This window comes from Cryptomeria japonica, chromosome 8 (assembly GCF_030272615.1).
Source record: "Cryptomeria japonica chromosome 8, Sugi_1.0, whole genome shotgun sequence".
Taxonomy (NCBI): Eukaryota; Viridiplantae; Streptophyta; class Pinopsida; order Cupressales; family Cupressaceae; genus Cryptomeria; species Cryptomeria japonica.
Window position 1 is genome coordinate 733,191,027 of NC_081412.1, and position 18,413 is coordinate 733,209,439.

Below are 18,413 nucleotides of genomic sequence, written 5' to 3' on the forward strand. Positions count from 1 at the left end.
GAGAAAGCAATTCAAATGTCAAGAGAAATTCGAGGCAAGGAGAAGATGAAATTTGAGCTAAAATACAAATTTCGCTCCTAACCCTTCCAAAGGGTCTAGAGCGAAATTTTTATAAGGCCTGTCCCTGGGGAGGATCTTGAGCGAATTTCATTCTAATGCCTTTTTGTTGATGATTTAAGGTGGAAAATGCTATTTTGAAATGAATATGTCATATGTGCTTAATCATCCTTTGGTTTATTTTGCAGATAAAAGAAGATCAAGCCTGAACAAGGACGACCTATTCACATCAAGGACATTCCAAAAGCACAAAGATGGACTCAAGGTGTTTTGAAACATTGGAAAACTACAGGTGTTCAAGAAGTTGCCAAAACCTTCCCTTCACCACACTAAGGAACCACATGATGACAAAGAAAGGCTTTGTCAGCACTTCAGGGCGAGATATGCTACTGGAGAAGGAAGACTTGACAATAAGGAAGCCTCACCAAGCAAAGGAAGTACATCATTCATCACGTCAGAGACAAAAAAGGATCAACCAAGTCACAAGCGTTAGACAAGGTGGCATCCCAATCATCATTCCTCCGGTCGGATTGGTCTACCTCAGCATGACCAGATTCAATGTACCTAATTTATCGGAGGCGGCACAAACTTCAATGTACCTACCCCTGCTTCCTATTGGTCCTCACTCCAGGAATGTAATTTTCTAATTGGCTAAGAAAGTTTGTTGTAGCAAACCCTAATTAGGGTTTCTATCTTGTAATCCTAGCCATTGGTTCTAAGTCAATCAGAGCCGTCAATTTGTAAGGAGCTCTCTATATAAAGCTTTGGCTCTTCATTTGTAAAGGTGAATAAATAGCTAATAGTGAATAATCAGAGAGTAGGAAATAGTTAGAGTAGACTAGAAAGAGAAGGCAAAGATTGTTGCCAAGATATTGTTGCAAAAGACTTGTAAACTCCATTGAAGAAATGGTGAATTCTATGGGTTGATTCAACACTTTGCATGGTCTCTATACTTCTCAAATTTGATTTCATGTAATTAGGTGAATGGAAGAAATTTGAATGACCAACGGTGAAATTCGTATATCCATACTACTAGCAGTTTGTTGATTGCAGACTTGCCTTGCGTAGTCAACTGGAATCATTCCGCTTAAGCTTAACTTCAAATATCGCTTCTTCATTGATATACATCAACTTGACGGTGTCCATGCTTGTAGCTGTGATCTAAACATCATAAAGCTTTCCTTAGAAGATCGCACTAATCTTGTGGAGATGATCCTAGGATGTCAAAGCAAGATTTAGAATTTCATCAAAGGTCATTCATTGCTCTTACGTTCTTAGCGTTAGAAATAGATCCCATTCCAACCCTTATCCTTTTTTTCTTTTTTCCAAAATCAAGGGCCAGTGAAATTCCACGTTCCAGTAATATCCAAAGCAAATCAGACGTTCAAGTCATCGAAAGTAAGTCCCCTTGTGATTCCAGCAAAATCACATCATACCGCAAGAGCTTATCCACAGGTAGAGAACCTACAATCAAAACCTTGGAGCTACTCTGATTGATCCTTCTGCGAGATCTTCAGCATTCGGGGAAGCTTTATTCAAGAGAGGATAAGATACCTCTGGTATTTTATTCTGTGTTTGGTCGTGTACAAAAGACACATCAACACATTCCAAGTTAAAATAGTGTGTAATAAAACAAAAGAGTTTGTTTTTCTTCTAAAAATATAAAGGTTTGTAGTATATAGCTTTTAAAGGCAAACTACAATATGCTTCGTACAAAAAGTTCATGTGAAAAGCCTTAATTGATGTACCATATTTGTGGCTGCAATTTATACCCATGACTTGCAAACCTTCATTATATGTATTCACCCATTTACAAATGCACATCCTATTAAAATTGAATCAATTTTATAATTTATAAATTAATATTATAAATAGATATATCATTTAAACATTTAGATTTAAGAATAATTATAATCTTGTTACTAGTCTAAGTTTTTGGTATGGGTAGCAATGACCTACACAAGGTGTTAAATGTGAGTAAAATCCAATGATAGTGGGGTTAGAATTTTATTTTTTAAGGAGAAATGAGAAAAGAGAGAAGAAAGTTGAGTTATATAAATTTTAGAAAATTAACAAAAATTGATTATGTTATTTATATAGATATTGTATATAGATCTAAAAGAAAGTTTAAATAGAAAGATGTGTTCCAATCAATATATTGATTGTTTTATATGAAAATTGATTCCACAATAAACAACTTTTGTATTGATACTCTAGATTATACAAAAAAATAAATATTTTTTAAAATTTTATTTAAAAATATAAAGGAAACAATAATCTCTCAATTCCTTTAATTTACAGTGTATAAATATTAATTTTATTTATATAAATCAATAAAAATATTAAAAATATTATAAAAATAAAGATATGATAAAAAAAAATTAAATGTTTTGGATGATCGAACGAATGGCGAATGCATGCAATGTTGGTCGAGCTAGGGCGTCCGTGCCCCCAGCTCATTCTCTGTAGCTGCTTGTTGATGCGACGAGGGGGGATCTTCTTGCATTCAACGTGTCGTTTTTAACTTTTTTACCTTTTTTCTTCTATTTCCTACGGTGGTGGTCTTTCTTGGCGGGTGGTGTTGGTACTTGTTGTGACCTTTTTCACACATCGCCCCATTGCAAATGGGGACCCTCTCTTTTCCTGCTTTCTAGAATTTTTGTTAGTGTCCCGTGACCTTTCGCTTCAGTTTTGCCAAGCCTTGCCTAGTTTTGAACATTTCAAGCCCTGACGGTTGAAAGTTAGTTTTTGCAAATCATGTGATTCCGGAGTACAAACACCTTCAAAGCGCATAGGGACGCCAAAGGACGAAGATCACAATCGATTTGGATCAATTTGAACAACTTTCTATTTTTAGAAAGTTTGCTTTTTTGCTTTTTCCTATTTTTTAGGAAGTTTCATTTTTGGCATTTTTAGCCCAATCCTCGGTATGGCTATTTTTAGAAAGTTTTTCCTATTTTTTAGGGATGTCTGCTTTTTGCTTTTCCGGAATGGGAACCTAGGGTTTGCACTGATACCACTAACCTGCTTCAACCACGATCCAAAATTTTCAAGTTTTGACCCAAAAAGCTAAGTTCCTATATTTTAGGAGGTCATGGCACATTCAAAGGATAATCAACTCGAAAAATCATGAGGAGCAACCTCCAAAGTCCGCCCAAGGTTAGGAGAGCCATGAGGAGCAACCTCCAAAGTCCGCCCAAGGTTAGGAGAGTCATGAGGAGAGGCCTCCAAAGTCCGCCATAGGTTAGGAAGGCTAAGGGGAGGGAAGCCTAAACTCCGCCATACATTGAGAGTCCTTAGAAGTCCGCCCTACCCTAGCAACATGAGATGGGAAGCCTAAACTCCGCCTTGCATAGAGCCAACACTCCAAAGTCCGCCATGCCATATGAGAAGGCCCTCTAAACTCCGCCATACCTTGGAGAGGTAAGGAAAGCCCACCAAAACTTGGAGAAGATGAAGATAAACTTCCAAAAGTCCACCTACACATGAAAAGTCAAACAAAATCAGCATGATGTCACAAAAAATCCACAGAGATTTCGAATTCAAAGACCAAAATAGAAAGTTTTCGAAAGAAAGAATATTGGAAGGTTGGTAAGGATTTCAAGCCTAAAACCAAAATGGAAAGTTTTTTAAATGGAATATTTGAGGATTAGTGGATATTTTCGAACCTGAATCCAAAATAGAAAGTTTTCGAAAGAAGAATATTGGAAGATTAATAGATATTTCGAACTTATAAACCAAATTGGAAACTTTTGAAGATATTTTCTTCAAACCTGGAAACATGACAATACTTTCCAAAAGGAGTGAAGATGGAATTAGAAGTATGAGTTGGAAGATTTTAAGAGTTTCTACTTGACGAGTTAATTTTATTTACAAATACTTCATTACAAACTCCATTTCTACACCAACAAGTTCGAAGTTACTAAGGAAAACTTAGTAAATTATTTCAGTTCGAAGATCATATGGAGAAAGTTTTGACATTTCTGGAAGTTGGATAATCACTTTTGACCAAAGTTAAGCAGATTTTTTGGAAGGCAACCAATACGAGGAAAGATTATTTAACCTTTACTGAATTTTCTGAGTGTTCTTGAGAGAATTTCTAGCCTTACTTCTGCCCATTCAAAGGTGAAACCAAATTCATGATGCAGATTTATGGATTTTTTTTGAATATTTTCCAGAACTTGAGAAGTATTTTTTCGAAATTTTTGGAAAGAAAAATTTTATTTTTTTTGGTTAAGAAAGAAAATTTTTGAAAGTTTTAACACTTGGTGGTAACCACAACCAGCCTTAAGATGAAGGGTTTTTGAGGTGAAAATTCAGTTTTTATGTCTAAGTATGGGAATAAAAATGAAAATTCTCCAAACACTTAGCTGTTCGCAGCCTCGACTCGATTTTCTTTAATCCAAGATAGATTTCTAACTAATTTTCCTTTGGTTTCATAGGTCACAGGAGAAAATAGAAGCGGGATCATCATAGAGATCGCAGCTGGAGTTTCAAGCCAAACGAAAGATTGAGGACAAGTTCACAGGCAAGGTTCATCCGGGCGTGACGATAGCCAAAATTTGTCTAAGTATGAGAAAATTCCAATTTCCTCAATTATGATGAAGGCATGGAGAAATCCTTCTCCAAATTTCAGGGTATTGAGAGGGAGGGCATGATCATTGGGAATGTCTGAACAGCTTGATCCCATCATTTCATATTTGCAAGAGGTTATCTAGATCTTTTACCCTCCTCCCACGCAACATAAATTGGCAGCTGAAGGCAGGATCGTCACAGAAAACACAAATGAAGTTTCAAGCCAAATTCAGAATTGAAGACAAGACCACGAGCAATGTTCGTCCAAGCATAGAGAGGGCCAAAATTTGGCTAAGTATGAGAAATACTTCACGAAGGGATTTCTTCTCCAAATTCGAGGCACTTGAAAGAATCTCAAGGCATCAAGAAAGAAAAAGTTCTCAGACTTGGTAAAAATAGGGAAAAGTTAAATAAATTTCAAACTTCTTGAAGGATTTCATCTCCTGAAGAAATTAAAAAAGACAAGCTCCCAAGCAGAATCAAATGGCAACAAGAAGGAATCAAATTTCCATACTTAGACGATTTCTTAACACAAATTGGAGAATTCAAGGAAAACATCCAACACGTTGAGGTGGTGCCTCATCATCTTCCAGCCAATCAAATCGCTCCAAGTCAGCATGTCCGGGTTCGATGAACCTGACTTATCCAGAAGCTTCTAGAAGGGCACACTTCACAATGCAACAACCTTCTATTTTCATTGATGGTTCATATTTAGCAAGAAGGACAAGTGTCCCAAATGTAATCTTCTCATTGGTCGAGGGTAGTTAGTTTTGGAAAACCCTAATTAGGGTTTGTAATATCAATCTTGACCCTTGATCACTGTTCGATCTCGGCCATTCATTGATTTTTGAAAAACTATATAAGGCTACCTCCTCTCATTTGGAGAGTGTGAGGTTTTTGATATATTGTTGCTTAAGGTCATTTCCAGATAATATATTGCATGTGCCCTGCTTTGTAATCCCTATTGTTTGAATGATTTGCATGGTTTCAATTTCCTCAACACTTAGTTAGAATTAATTTAGACTTGCTTTCATTGTTGTTAATTTGAATGAAGGATTTAATAAGTGTCAATTGATGGTGTATCTCCGCTCATACTTTTGGTAAATGGATGATTTCCATCTTACCGTGCAAAGTTAGTCTGAGGCCGTCCTTTGTGCATCCCAACATCTCGATCATAAGCACAACCCATCGAAGATCGCACCGACTTTGTGTAGTTGTCCCTAGTGTGGCGAAGCAAGGTTTGGTTTCTCGAGAGCACCCAGGTGATACCATCTCCAGAATTCGTAGGATTAGATTAGCCTTCTCAAACCCTATCCCTTTTTCCCTTTCTTTTGAAAGTCTAAATCCCAGAAAATCAAAAAAAAAGAAGAGCTTAAAATTGCTAAATCCATCTAAGTCCAACAGTTCAAGATACTTGTTAAACGTAAGTCCCCCTTGAAATTTCAGCATACACTACCTAAGAAGCTATTCCACAAAAGTCGCTTGTTCGCACATATAGACCTTGGAATCAATAGTGATTTTTCAGGAGAGGATAGAATGCCTTCGGGTATCCTATCCTAATGTTTGGTAGATGATAAAACAGACACCAACAGTACTGTGACTGTCTCCAGCAAGGTCTGAGCCCGGATTTGTGGTGCGGGAGGAGGCGTTCGAGAGGGGGTCTGGGTGTAGCCTCTTTGGAGGCTCTACTTGATTGCATCGCCCGGGTGGGGTTGGGTTTGTTGATGTTTGGAAGTGTGATTCGATCATTTCCCTTGGTTGGTGGTTTGACCGATTTGGGTGTGGGGTTGGGTTATTCTAATTGGTCACATTTGATTTAGGTGGGTTGGCGGGGGGATTCTGAGAGGTACTATTATAACCCTCGTGTGTTGGCCTCTTATTTTCTTTCGGCCTAGGGGCTTGCATGCCCATCTAGGGTTTCATTTTCTGCTCATGTCACGTGGGGAACTGTTGTGCGTTGCACACGCTCCCTGTCGTCGACAGGGTCCCCCTTTCCTGTTTTGAGTTTTTTGATCGTTATCCCGAGGATCCAAGTAGAGTTTCTCGTGTCTCTTCGAGCGAGTTCGTGACCAGTCCGTAAGCTGATTGACGTTGGAGTAATGAACCAGTGAGTCCCCCTAGCTGATCCGGCTTTCGCGCGTGAATGCCGAAAGCTTTGTTCCAAAATTTTAAAAGATTGCCTTGGATAGGCGTAAGATGGTAAGAACCAACGGACCCCGCCAACCCAGAGCTATAAGGCCAATTGCATAAAGTTTGCTACCCGACCCTTGCGAGGAACGAGCAAAAGATGATTTTCGCCTCCTAAAGGATCAAATTGCTCGGCCCAGCGCCTGGGTATTTTGATGCCTCCCAAGTCCAAATTTATGGAGTCTGGCGAAGTTGGTGGGAGGTCCGACATTCTGTGTAAGTTTCCAAAATTCTCTAAGGAGCAGATTTCCCCTCCCCCGAGATCACCAAGTATAGGAGAACGATTTCGGACCTCAGGTCCGAAATTTTTTATAAAGGCGGAATGTTCTGAAAAGGATGCATAGGGTCCGAAAGCCCGAAAAGGCGCCCAAGTCCGAGGTTGCGGTGTCTTTTTAACGCATTAAGCTCCGAACTTTTAAAAACGCGGAGATAAAAGATGTACCAAAAGTTTAAAACACGAAAGTGAAAGTTTAAACATAATGTAAACACTTTTCGGACCCCAGGTCCGAACTTTCACGAAAGTGAAAGTTTAAACATAATGTAAACACTTTTCGGACCCCAGGTCTGAACTTTCACGAAAGTGAAAGTTTAAACATAATGCAAACACTTTTCGGACCCCAGGTCCGAACTTTTACGAAAGTAAAAGTTTAAACATAAGGCTGACACTTTTCGGACCCCAGGTCCGAACTTTTACGAAAGTAAAAGTTTAAACCGAAGGCAATCACTTTCGGACCCCAGGTCCGAACTTTCGAAATTCAAGTTAAAACATAACATAATGCGATCACATTTTCGGACCCCAGGTCCGAACTTTTGCGAGTTCAAAGTTTAAAACATTATACGATCCTTTTCGGACTTTAGGTCCGAACTTTGGCGAAAGTCGAGTTTAAAAAACCTAATGCAATTCCTTTACGGACCCCAGGTCCGAACTTTGGCAAGTTAAAACATAAACTTTGGCAAGTTAAAACAAAAACGAAGGCAAGTTAAAACATAAACGAAGGCAATCACTTTCGGCGCTTAGCTCCGAAGTTTTAAAACGCGGAGGCCAGAGCAAAGAGAAAAAACGCGGAGGCCAGAGCAAAGAGAAAAACGCGGAGGCCAGAGCAAAGAAAAACGCGGAGGCCAGAGCAAGGAAAAACGCAGAGAGCAAAGTTTTAACGCAGAGAGCAAAGAAGAGAAACACGAAGGAAAACGCGGAGGTCCGAAGTTCGTTAAGCGCAAACCACACCCTTTACCCCAGGTCCGAAGTCCACGCCAGGTTAAATCCGAAGCCTCCAATTTTGTCAAAATCCAAAGTTAGAAAGAATGCAATTCAAAATTTGAAAGAGCTCTCAAATCCGAAAAACAAGGAGGTAAGACGCCGCATTACCCTCCCGTCAACCATTTAAAATTCAGATTGCTAGGGATAGAACCGTGTGAAATTGATAAATCCTCTTTCATCCGCCAAGCCGCGAAAATTTAAATAGAAAGGATAACCGTTGGGATTCAAATTTTGCAGGATCGTCCGTTCGCTCCGCGCAACGAGGTCCGGCAATCTCTCGTCATTCGCTCCCATCAGGTAAGTACGCTTTAACGCGTATGGTCATTTAAAATGTGTAAATCAAATAGGCAAATGCGCAAAATTTGAAATGCTTGGAGTCTGCTTCTCCTTTTTATAAAGCGTTATTCGAACATCCGAAATTTAGGATTCATTCCCGAGGTTTGGCCAGAAACTGCATCTCTTTTCAAATTCAAACTTCTCATGTTTTGCCTCTGTTGAAAATTAATCCAAAAATTCGAAAGTGATAATGCATAGTCATAAATCTTCAGGAATATGATGCTGCTAAAGTTAATCAAGTTGTTAGCCAAAATGATATTTAAACTAATCCCGGTCTGTTGAAACACTTCTGTTATTATCTAACCCGCATTATCGTTCTTGTATCACCTTGTAATCCGTGTCTGGCTGTGCAGGATAAATGCCTAAATCGGCGGCAGAATCATCAAAAACACCCGCTGCAGCCAAACCCTCACGAGCATCCAAATCAGACATCCCGCGGAAAGTTGAAAGAATGAAGTATCAATATCAGAGGGGAGGATTAAGAGAGTCGAACGTCCAGAGCGTCTGGGACAACATTGGTGACACCGACCTTGGCCACATTGATATTCAGGACTTCAGGGATCGGGTCTTCTCACCCAACGCATATGGCAGGCCTAGGCAAATGGTGGAAAGTGGCATCGCCCAAGCAGCAGGTTTTCCTCCAGCAATCCAGAACTATGAATTAGTAGTGGAGGCTGCTCGGCATTACGAACCAAAGTCCAGATTAGTGCTTCTGGAAGATATGACTATCGCCGACTTCTCCCCTGAGGCTATCGGTGATGCATTTGATATCCCCTTTCCAAATAATCCCATAGCTACAACAATGGACGAGGCGCAAGGAGCATATGATATGAACCCGGCCCGATGCAGGGCATTGATTAATGAAGAATGGTTCAAAGAGAAAAGGCCTCCGAACACCAGGATTGTGAAAAAGACCCCCAGGAGTGACTTTCATAATGAACATGGGGGCATGGTCACCTTACTCAGCCGAGTCATGGGACTTCCTAAGTCCAGCTACTTTGAAGAGTGGATGTTCTATTTTACAGAGCAGGTCTTTGCCGGAAAGTCTAAGTTTGACTGGGCCCAGATCATAAGTGATAACATCCACGCTCAGCTGATTGAGCTCGAGACAAAGAAGTACTTCACCATGACCTCCTATTTGGTCTATATGTTCGCAAAGAACCAGCCACTGCCAGGGTTAATAATGAAAGGTGAGATCGGGAATGGGCCTGGTCAGGTAAAGGTTTATGATTGCTACCCGCAGCTACACTACCAGGATATAGCTCAAAGGGAAAAGAACAGCCCAGCTTACGCGGTTGGTCAGTACGAACGCGTCAACGACGCCTTCACAATGCGCCTAGTCAGGCTAATGCAAGGAGGGTTACACAAGGCTCTCGGAGCAAGCTACCACTTTAGTGCAGAGGTATGGGGCCTGGTTCATTCAGTTCCCAAGGTTCTCCTACATCCGAATAGCTGGCTTCGATGGTGCCCCCCTTCGACTTCCGCGGTACCCAACCGATAAAGTAGTCCTCATGGAGGTGGCAAGACAATCACGCCCTGCCGGCATATTACTACGAGAGAGCAAGCAGGCTGGATTCGCATTTCCAATGATCATAGGCAGCCATGATGTCCAATTGAGAACCCCCACCCTAGCAGAGGAGTCCCTTGCAGAGCTAGCCTCTTATGGCCTACAGGAACATTTCCCAAGGAAATGTTTTGATCATGACAATTTGGCAAAGAGAGCTTACGGTAGGCGCTACAGAGCAAAGGAGTCAATTGAAGATTATTGGAGAAATTGCTCCGATGACTACGAAGTCAGGCGACGGGAATATTCTAGGTTGAGTGTGCAGCAAATGCGACTCTTTGAGTACCGTCAGGTCCCGGATCAGCTCACAGACTCAGGGAACTGCCTCCAAGTCCGAGAATTCGAGGCAGTAAGGCACCTCTTGCCAGGCGTTGATTGGTCTCAAGACCCAATCACGGATTTCGAAGCAGTTATGGCAGCCCCGGCAAGATACACAGATCAATGGTTACATCACCAGATCGAGAGGCTAGTCCATGAGGGGGTCCAGTTTACTTACCATCTGATGGGCAGTTTCGACTCTCAGTCTTCCGAAGACGAAAGGACATCAGCTGAGAAACCAGAGAAAAGAAAGAAAGCTAAGGCTTGCAGAGGGACTCGAACGTCCAAAAGAACAAGAAGGGAGAAGATTCCCATAAGGAGGCCAGAGACCACTTCATCTTCAAAGGACCCCAGTTCGTCCGACGACGCCATAGATTTAGATTGCATACCTGCTCCGCCTTCCCAGAGCGACATAGAGGCATTCCAAGCCAATGATCCTCCTGCTCCAGATATGCCGGACACCGAGCAAAAGGGCCCCAATTCGACCAAGCCAGGTGACCAAATAAAGGAAGGAGAAATCCCATCCACCCAGGGGATCGAAGTGCATGAACCTACTCAGCAGAGCCGTCACGAATTGCTACTCCTCCATGCAGCCAAGGATGACTTGACTGTCGAAGGGGAACAAAGAACAGACGAGATTCATGAGCTCGAGAGAACCAAGGAGCAACCGTCGCAGGAGGATGTCAGACAATTGTTCAGTGAAATAGGGGAGAACTCAGATGCAAACAAGGAGCTTCCTCCTTCTTTCACCCCTCCGATGGCGGGACGGCTGCTAATTTGTGATCAGCCGGTTGAGAGCATGGGAGAACAAGGTGCTAACTTAACCCTATCCTCAACTCAGACGGTGCCTCAAGAGTGGCTGATCGCCAGAGCTCAGCGCAAGGCTGCCACCAAGGCACCCATCGATCTAGAGGACATCTTCTCACGAATGGATCAAGCAAAAGCTAAAGGGAAGAAGAAACCAAGAACATACTCTAAGATAACCAGGGATGAGCAAAGGAACCGCACTCTTCATATTGCCACCCCGCCCGTGGACAAGCCAGCAGATCAAATAACACTGGCAGATTATAGCATTACGACTGTCCCCATCGGATGAGCTACAAAAGAGCAAGAAAAGGAGGAATTTAAGGACTCGGTGCAGAACATACTCAGACAGCTCGAGGAAATCACTGCCGAAAAGGATATGTATCGGGCCCGTGCTGAACAGGCCAAGGGATACATCGATAAGCTCCTACGGCCATTACACAACCCCTCTGAATCCCATATTCCCCCAATAGCATTGGCGCAAAGGACCACAACTGAATTTGAAGGAATTCGGGATACCGCAAAGGCCGTCAAGGAATGGGTGCAGGACATCAAGAAAAAGGGAGAACAGATCCTCAGAGAAGTAAAGGAAATGGCTCTCCATCGAGAGCTTACTCTAGTCAGGCTGTTGGAGGTAAAGAGGGAATCCCTTCACATGCATGAAGTAGCGGCCTCTACCCTTCCCCTCCTAAGAGCTCTTTTCTGGACACATACACAGATTCCCACACTGCCTGACATCCTAGATCCCCATGGCATCAGTGTTCTCAAGGAATGGTACTGGACCGTCACCATGAAGAACGACGCCCAAGAAATTATTGATAAAGAAAATGACGCATGTGAGGCAATTCTGGGGAACATGCAAGAACTAGGCAAGACCATCCTCCGATCAATGGTTTCGGGGTGGATAAATGACCTATCCGACAGTGTAATCCGGCCGGATTGGGAGGAAAGGTTGGGAGCAGATAAGGTTTCTTATTCCATTGAAGACTTGAGTTTTGCTGGTCAGTTCCATTCAGACATATTGTGCTTCGAGCGTAATCGCTCCAGCTGGAAGGACGGTTTAAGGCACGTGGACCAGTATCTCGAGGGCATGCAGTACAAAATTCGCCACCCTCCCATGCCACCTTTTAGTCTCCTCTTCCAATTATGTATCAAGTTTCAGGAATATGTTCGCAAGGAACGAGCGGCAGGTCGTGATTTATGGTGAGAATACCTGCATGGCGAAGACCAGTTTCTACAGAAAGAATGTGAAACCAAAATAGAGAAAGTAGTTTCTCAAAAATGCCTTTTTCCCTCCAAGTCTTAAAAAGTACACTTTTGTCCTAAAAAGGTGACAGTTGACTTCTGGTCAACATATTGTAAAGTTTTTTGTACACCTTTTTTTGGATTATTCCAATTGTTGTAATTATCCTTTTTTGGTAGTTATTGCTCCCTTTGGGGTGGTTGTTGATATTTACCCCCCATTTATGGGTGTGGGTCCCTCTTTTTGTAAGGATGAATCTGGGCCACTTGTCTAGATTAGATCTTGGCCATTCATCCATTTTTGGAAACCTATTTAAAGGGACTGGTTTTCCCTCATAAAAGAGGAAGTTCTTGGATTGTTGCGAAAGCTCTGAAGGAATTTTGCAGGAATTAATACAATGGATTAAAATTACTTTCAAATTTCCCTGTGAGTGCATGGTCTCCTTCTTCATTTAATTTAGAAAGCTTTTGATTATGTCTATTCATTTTGCACAGCAGTTTTTACTAAGCATCTGATAGAACCTCCACAGTCCATACCATTAGAGGATAGCTGATTGCTTTTTCCCTTTCCGCATGGTTAATCTGGGCTATTTTATGATTCAGTTCGATTATCAAATATATACATATCATGAATGTAGAAGTTCTAATATCGTATTTGGTAATATGAAAATCTGGTTTCTCCTTTGAAGATTGCACTAAGTTTATGCAAACATTGTGTCTGAATGACTGATGATGCTTAATTTAGTTTCTCGGAGGTGTCTGTCTGCTTGATTGAATCTGCTGTCCTAGTTAGAATTTACAGTTCTCTCTCTCCCTATCCTTCCTTTCTTTCCTCCCAATTTTATCCCTTTTTTTTAGAAATCTGCAGTCCTGCTAAATCAGCTTCAAATTAACCAACGTCACCTGAAAGAAAACCGTAAAAAGGTCCCCGGGAATTTGTACATGGAATTGCCAATCAAACGTAAGTCCCCTTGTGTTTCCAGCATAAACACATCAAGCCACTGAGAGATCCTGCAGTCAAGACCTGACAAAAGAAACCTTGAGGTAGTCTCCTTTGATCAAACTTAGAAAACAGCATTAGAGACTTCCTTATCTCAAGAGAGAGTAGGATAATCAGTCGGCTATTCTATTCTGCGTTGGCCGTATGGAGTTTGCAGCAATGCGATTTCATCCACGTCAATAGGAACCATTCGGGGATAGCCTGTTGTGACCTAATCACACATCATCCCATCCCAGATAGGGACCCCCTACCTTTTAGGCCCTTTTGGTCCTTTGGTTTTGGTTTTTTGTGGGTTTTGGTGGCAGTCTCGTCAGTCTCTCGGCTTTGCGAGTGTTCAGGGGTCAAATTGATTGTCTGCTTTTCGTTTGACTGATTTTGGTGAAATCTAGGGCCTGTTTCATCAATTTTAGGGTTTTTGCCTTTAGTCCTAGATTTTAGGGGTTTGTGGTTGGGTTTTGAAAAAACTAAACATACAACTGGAATTAGGACCCTTCAAGAAACCTCCCTGTAAAATTTGAGCCAAAACGGAGCAACTTTCTATTTTTAGAAAGTTCCTATTTTTTAGGGATTTTATGGAGTCCCGGAATGTCATCATTTTGCCAAAAATCAAACTTACTATTTTTAGTAATTTCTATTTTTAGTAAGTTTCTATTTATAGTAAGTCATTCTGTGTCATGTTCTAGGGATCTAACATTGACGTTCTAAAGGTTTCTATTTTTGGAAGTTCATTTTTGGCAAGACCATTCAGGCGAAGTGATGAAGGCCAAGCATTCACAACTACTTCTAATTCCGGAAAGTCAAAAAGCAGACAGAGAGAGTCAAAAATGGCTAATTGTTGAAAGCCCATTCCTGAAGTGGAAGGCTCAAGAAATTTGTCTAAGCCTAGGAAATCACCTCAAATCCAACATATATGGTAGCTTGATGCAGAAGAAGCTTAGAAATTCGCCCAAGTCCGGAAGAAGCAAGGAAATCATGAATTCCTTCTTCATGATCAAAATCCGCCTAAAGCTAAAGGAGGGCGCCAAAATGGCATGCTCATGGAGAATGAATAAAAATGTTGAATTCCTCCTCCATGGTGAAAATCTGCCCCACCACTCAAGAGGGCGCCAAAATGAATTATGCTTGGAAGGAAGGAAAAATGTTGAATTCCTCCTCCATGGTGAAAATCCGCCCCACCACTCAAGAGGGCGCCAAAATGAAGTATGCTTGGAAGGAAGGAAGAATAGTCAATTCCTCCACCTAAGGGAAATTCCGCCCAACACTCAAGAAGGGCGCTAAAGTGGGGCAATAAAGGAAAATCCTCCAAATCATGAATTCCAAGACAAGTTCAAAAATCCGCCCAGGGCATGGTAAAGGTGCTATAATGAGGTATGCAAGGAAAGATGAAGAAGTGCCTGAATCCTCCACAAATGCAAAACACCGCCCAACACTTAGGTTGGGCGCCAAAAAGAGATGTGCATGGAGAGATGGAAAAAAGACTGAATTACATGCTAAAATTGAAATAGCGCCCTAGATTGGAGGAAGTTGCCAAACTCAAGGTGCCTTGAAAATGGAGGAAATGTTGAATTCCATGGCAAGTAGAAAATGCCGCTCAAGGGAGATGGTAGGCACCAAAATGGAGTCCTCAAGGAGAATCAAGGAAGTGATGAATTCCGCCATGAATTCCATGCCCAAGCCGGAAAACTGAAGAAATTTGTCCAAGGCATTAAAGTCCAAGGGTCAAGGACGAATGAAAAGCAAAAAATCCCCTCAGGAAAATTTTTGAATTTTCCATTTTTAGGCACTGAATCTTCGCTTGTACGTCATGGAATGGTGTGAAGGAATTTCGAAAGCTTCACCAATTGACTCCAGAATCAATGTTGCCAACAACCTGCCATCTAACGTTGAAATTGTCTTCCGCTCCAGATTATAATGCTTTGCACACTCCAAAATCAGATCTAGACGCTGAATAGCAGGAGGAAAACCAGCTGCCGCAACAATTCCGCTCTTGACAAATTTGACAGTTGTTGGTGATGGACTATTCCTGCCATCCCGAACATTCTAATCTTGAAGGCAGCCAGATTGAATGTGCCCAAATTTGTATCGCTGATTTCCTTCCATCTAGAATTCATCTGGGAACTAGGAAGGAATCCTTTCATCTCCGCCTTGATCAATGCTTGCCTGGTGAGGGTAGCCATCTTGCTTGATTCCACCATCCTGAATAGCACCTTGGAAATGATGAAAAATCAACTAAGTATGACCTTTCTTCACTTTGCCAATTCTTCTTTCTCAAAACTTGCACGTGAGAAATGAAATGCTTCTCCATGCTTATATAGAATTCTTCAAATTGTACTACTAAGTTAGGAGGCATTAATTTGGCAACTGAATTTATTATGTGTCATACTTTCCCAATCACTGCGCCATGTGAATGGAACTTCCCTTGTAATTGAGTTCGAATTTGGCAGTTTCACTTAATGCACTAAGTTATGTGTCATACTTAGAATATTCCCTTTGCCAACTCATTAACTTTCCATTCTTTCAAATTTTGGAGGGAAATTGAAAGATTCTTCAAGATTCGCTTGATTCTCCATCCTAGCTTGACTTTTAATGCTTCATAGGGAATTTTCCATGCTTCTTCAACATCCCCTTTTTTTAGGGATCCTCCTAAAATTTAGGAGTTGGGTCCATTAGATAAAGAAATTTCTCACGATTCCGAATCCATAAAAAATTTCGAAATTCTGATAAGATTCAGTCCCTAAAAATGGAAAATTCAAAAATTTCCCCTGAGGGGATTTTTTGCTTTTCATTCCTCCTTGACCCTTGGATTTTCATGCCTTAGACAAATTTTTGAGTTTTCAAGCTTAAGCATGGAATTCATGGCGGAATTCATCACTTCCTTGATTCTCCTTGAGGACTCCATTTTGGCGCCTACCATCTTCCTAGGGCAGAATTTCTTCATGGGGGAGGAGTTCATGATTTAGAGGATTTTCCTTCATTACCCCTCTTTAGCGCCCTCCTTGAGTGTTGGGCGGATTTTTGATGGTGAGGAGGAATTCACTATTTTTCCTTCCTTCCATGACACTTCAAATTTGGCGCCCTCTTGAGTGCTTGGGTGGCATTTTTGCTTGAGGAAGGAATTCAAAAAATTTCCATGCATTCCAAGGAGGCTCCATTTTAGCACCCTCACCTGGCTTTGGGCGGATTTTGGCCATGAAGGAGGAATCTTTGATTTTTATCCATTCTCCATGAACATGTCATTTTGGCGCCCTCCTCTGGCTTTGGCGGATTTTGACCATGAAGAAGGAATTCATGATTTGGTCTATCCTTCCTTAACCTTTGGAATTTGGCGCCCTAAATTGCAATTTGGCATGGGTGAAGGAATTTCACTAATCTTGGATTCTTCCTGAACTTAGATGAATTTCCGAGCTTCTTCTAGATCAAACTACCAAATGCGGACTTGATGTGATTTCCCGGACTAAGATAAATTTCTCGAACTTTCCACTTCAGGAATGGGCTTTCAACACTTAGTCGTGTTTTGACTGATTCTATCTTGCTTTTCAAACCTTCCGGATTTAGAAATAGTCGTGAATGCTTGATCTTCATTGCCTGCTTGAATGGTCCTGTCAGAAATAAACTTTCCAAAGATAGAAACTTTTAGAACGTCGATGTTAGAATCCTAGAACAGGGCACAGAATGACTTTCTATAAATAGAAACTTACTAAAATAGAAATTACTAAAAATAGTAAGTTTGATTTTTGACAAAATGGTGACATTCTGGGACTCGATAAAATCCCTAAAAAATAGGAACTTTCCAAAAATAGAAAGTTACTCCGTTTTGGCTCAAATTTTACTGGGAGGCTCCTTGAAAGGTCCTGATTCCAGTTATATGTTCAGTTTTTTCAAAACCCTAACAAAAACCCCTAAAATCTAGGACTAAAGGCAGAAACCCTAAAATTGACAAAATAGGCCCTAGACTTCATCAAATTCACTCAAACGAAAAGCAAACCTAACCAATTTGACCCCCAAAGACTCTCAAAGTTGAGAGACCGACGAGACTGCCACCAAAAACCCACAAAAAACAAAACCAAACAACCAAAAGGGCCTAAAAAGTAGGGGGTCCCTATCTGGGATGGGGTGATGTGTGATTAGGTCACAACAGGTCCCTTGGTTGTGATTGTAACGCTCTTTTCTGATTCTTAATAAATTTTTTACCCCTTTTTCCAAAAAAAAATAAAATAAAATGTTTTAATAAAAATTGTATATGAGAAAAATATTCATATAAAATAAAGTTACTATTGAATATCCCTGACAAAAAATAATGCCTACTCTATTCCTATTTATAATATTGACAAAACATATTAAAATAATATTAGGTATAAGATGTAAAATTGTGATTTCAAATGACAAATGCAAAAGCTGAAATTTTCACGATGCAACCCGACTTTGTTGTCGCAGGCGCAGCTCTTCCTTCACGCTGGCGATATTGGAAAAACTGTCGTGTGATTTTTGTCTACAGGTGTCTTTATAGGGTTTGCTTCTTTCTAAAAGCTGATTAAATGCGATTTTTTAGCCAACTAAAACGCGATTTAATCACACATTAATTGTTGAAAAACATTGACCATAAAATCGCGATTTTTTAAGGGAAAAAATCGGCAACCTGGCCAATCCGCGATTAATCGCGTACAATTGCGACTTTTTGCAGTTTTTTGCTTCTTTGGATTTGGGTACTCAAGTTGGTGTTTGAACATGTTTTCTATTTACCTATTTTGAGTTGCAAAATTGGTTCATTCATCTATCTCACTTTTGCTAACGAGCTTATGCCGTTTTCTTCAAAGGTTGATAAACCAATGAAGAAGAATCTCCAGGGTAGTTAGAGACTCAAGGGCATTGTCTCTAAGGGTTTCTAGGAGCAATCTCACTCGGGTTGCATGTGCACTTCATGCTTTGTAGTAGCAGATTTTTGTATTAAGTTTGCAAGCGTTTTTTGCAAGATTTGCAAGTGAACATTGTATGAGTTAATTTCAGTTTATTGGGTGAATAATAACAACATATGTTTGCTGGGATTGGTAAATCTGATTTAAATCATTAATAAG

The 18,413-nt window shown here is 40.9% G+C and overlaps 1 protein-coding gene across 2 annotated transcripts in view; it reads right to left on the reverse strand.

Moving 5' to 3' along the window:
• Positions 1-18,413, reverse strand: part of LOC131040825 (uncharacterized) — a 77,771-nt gene that overhangs the window by 12,143 nt on the left and 47,215 nt on the right. The gene's annotated exons all lie outside the window — the stretch shown is intronic.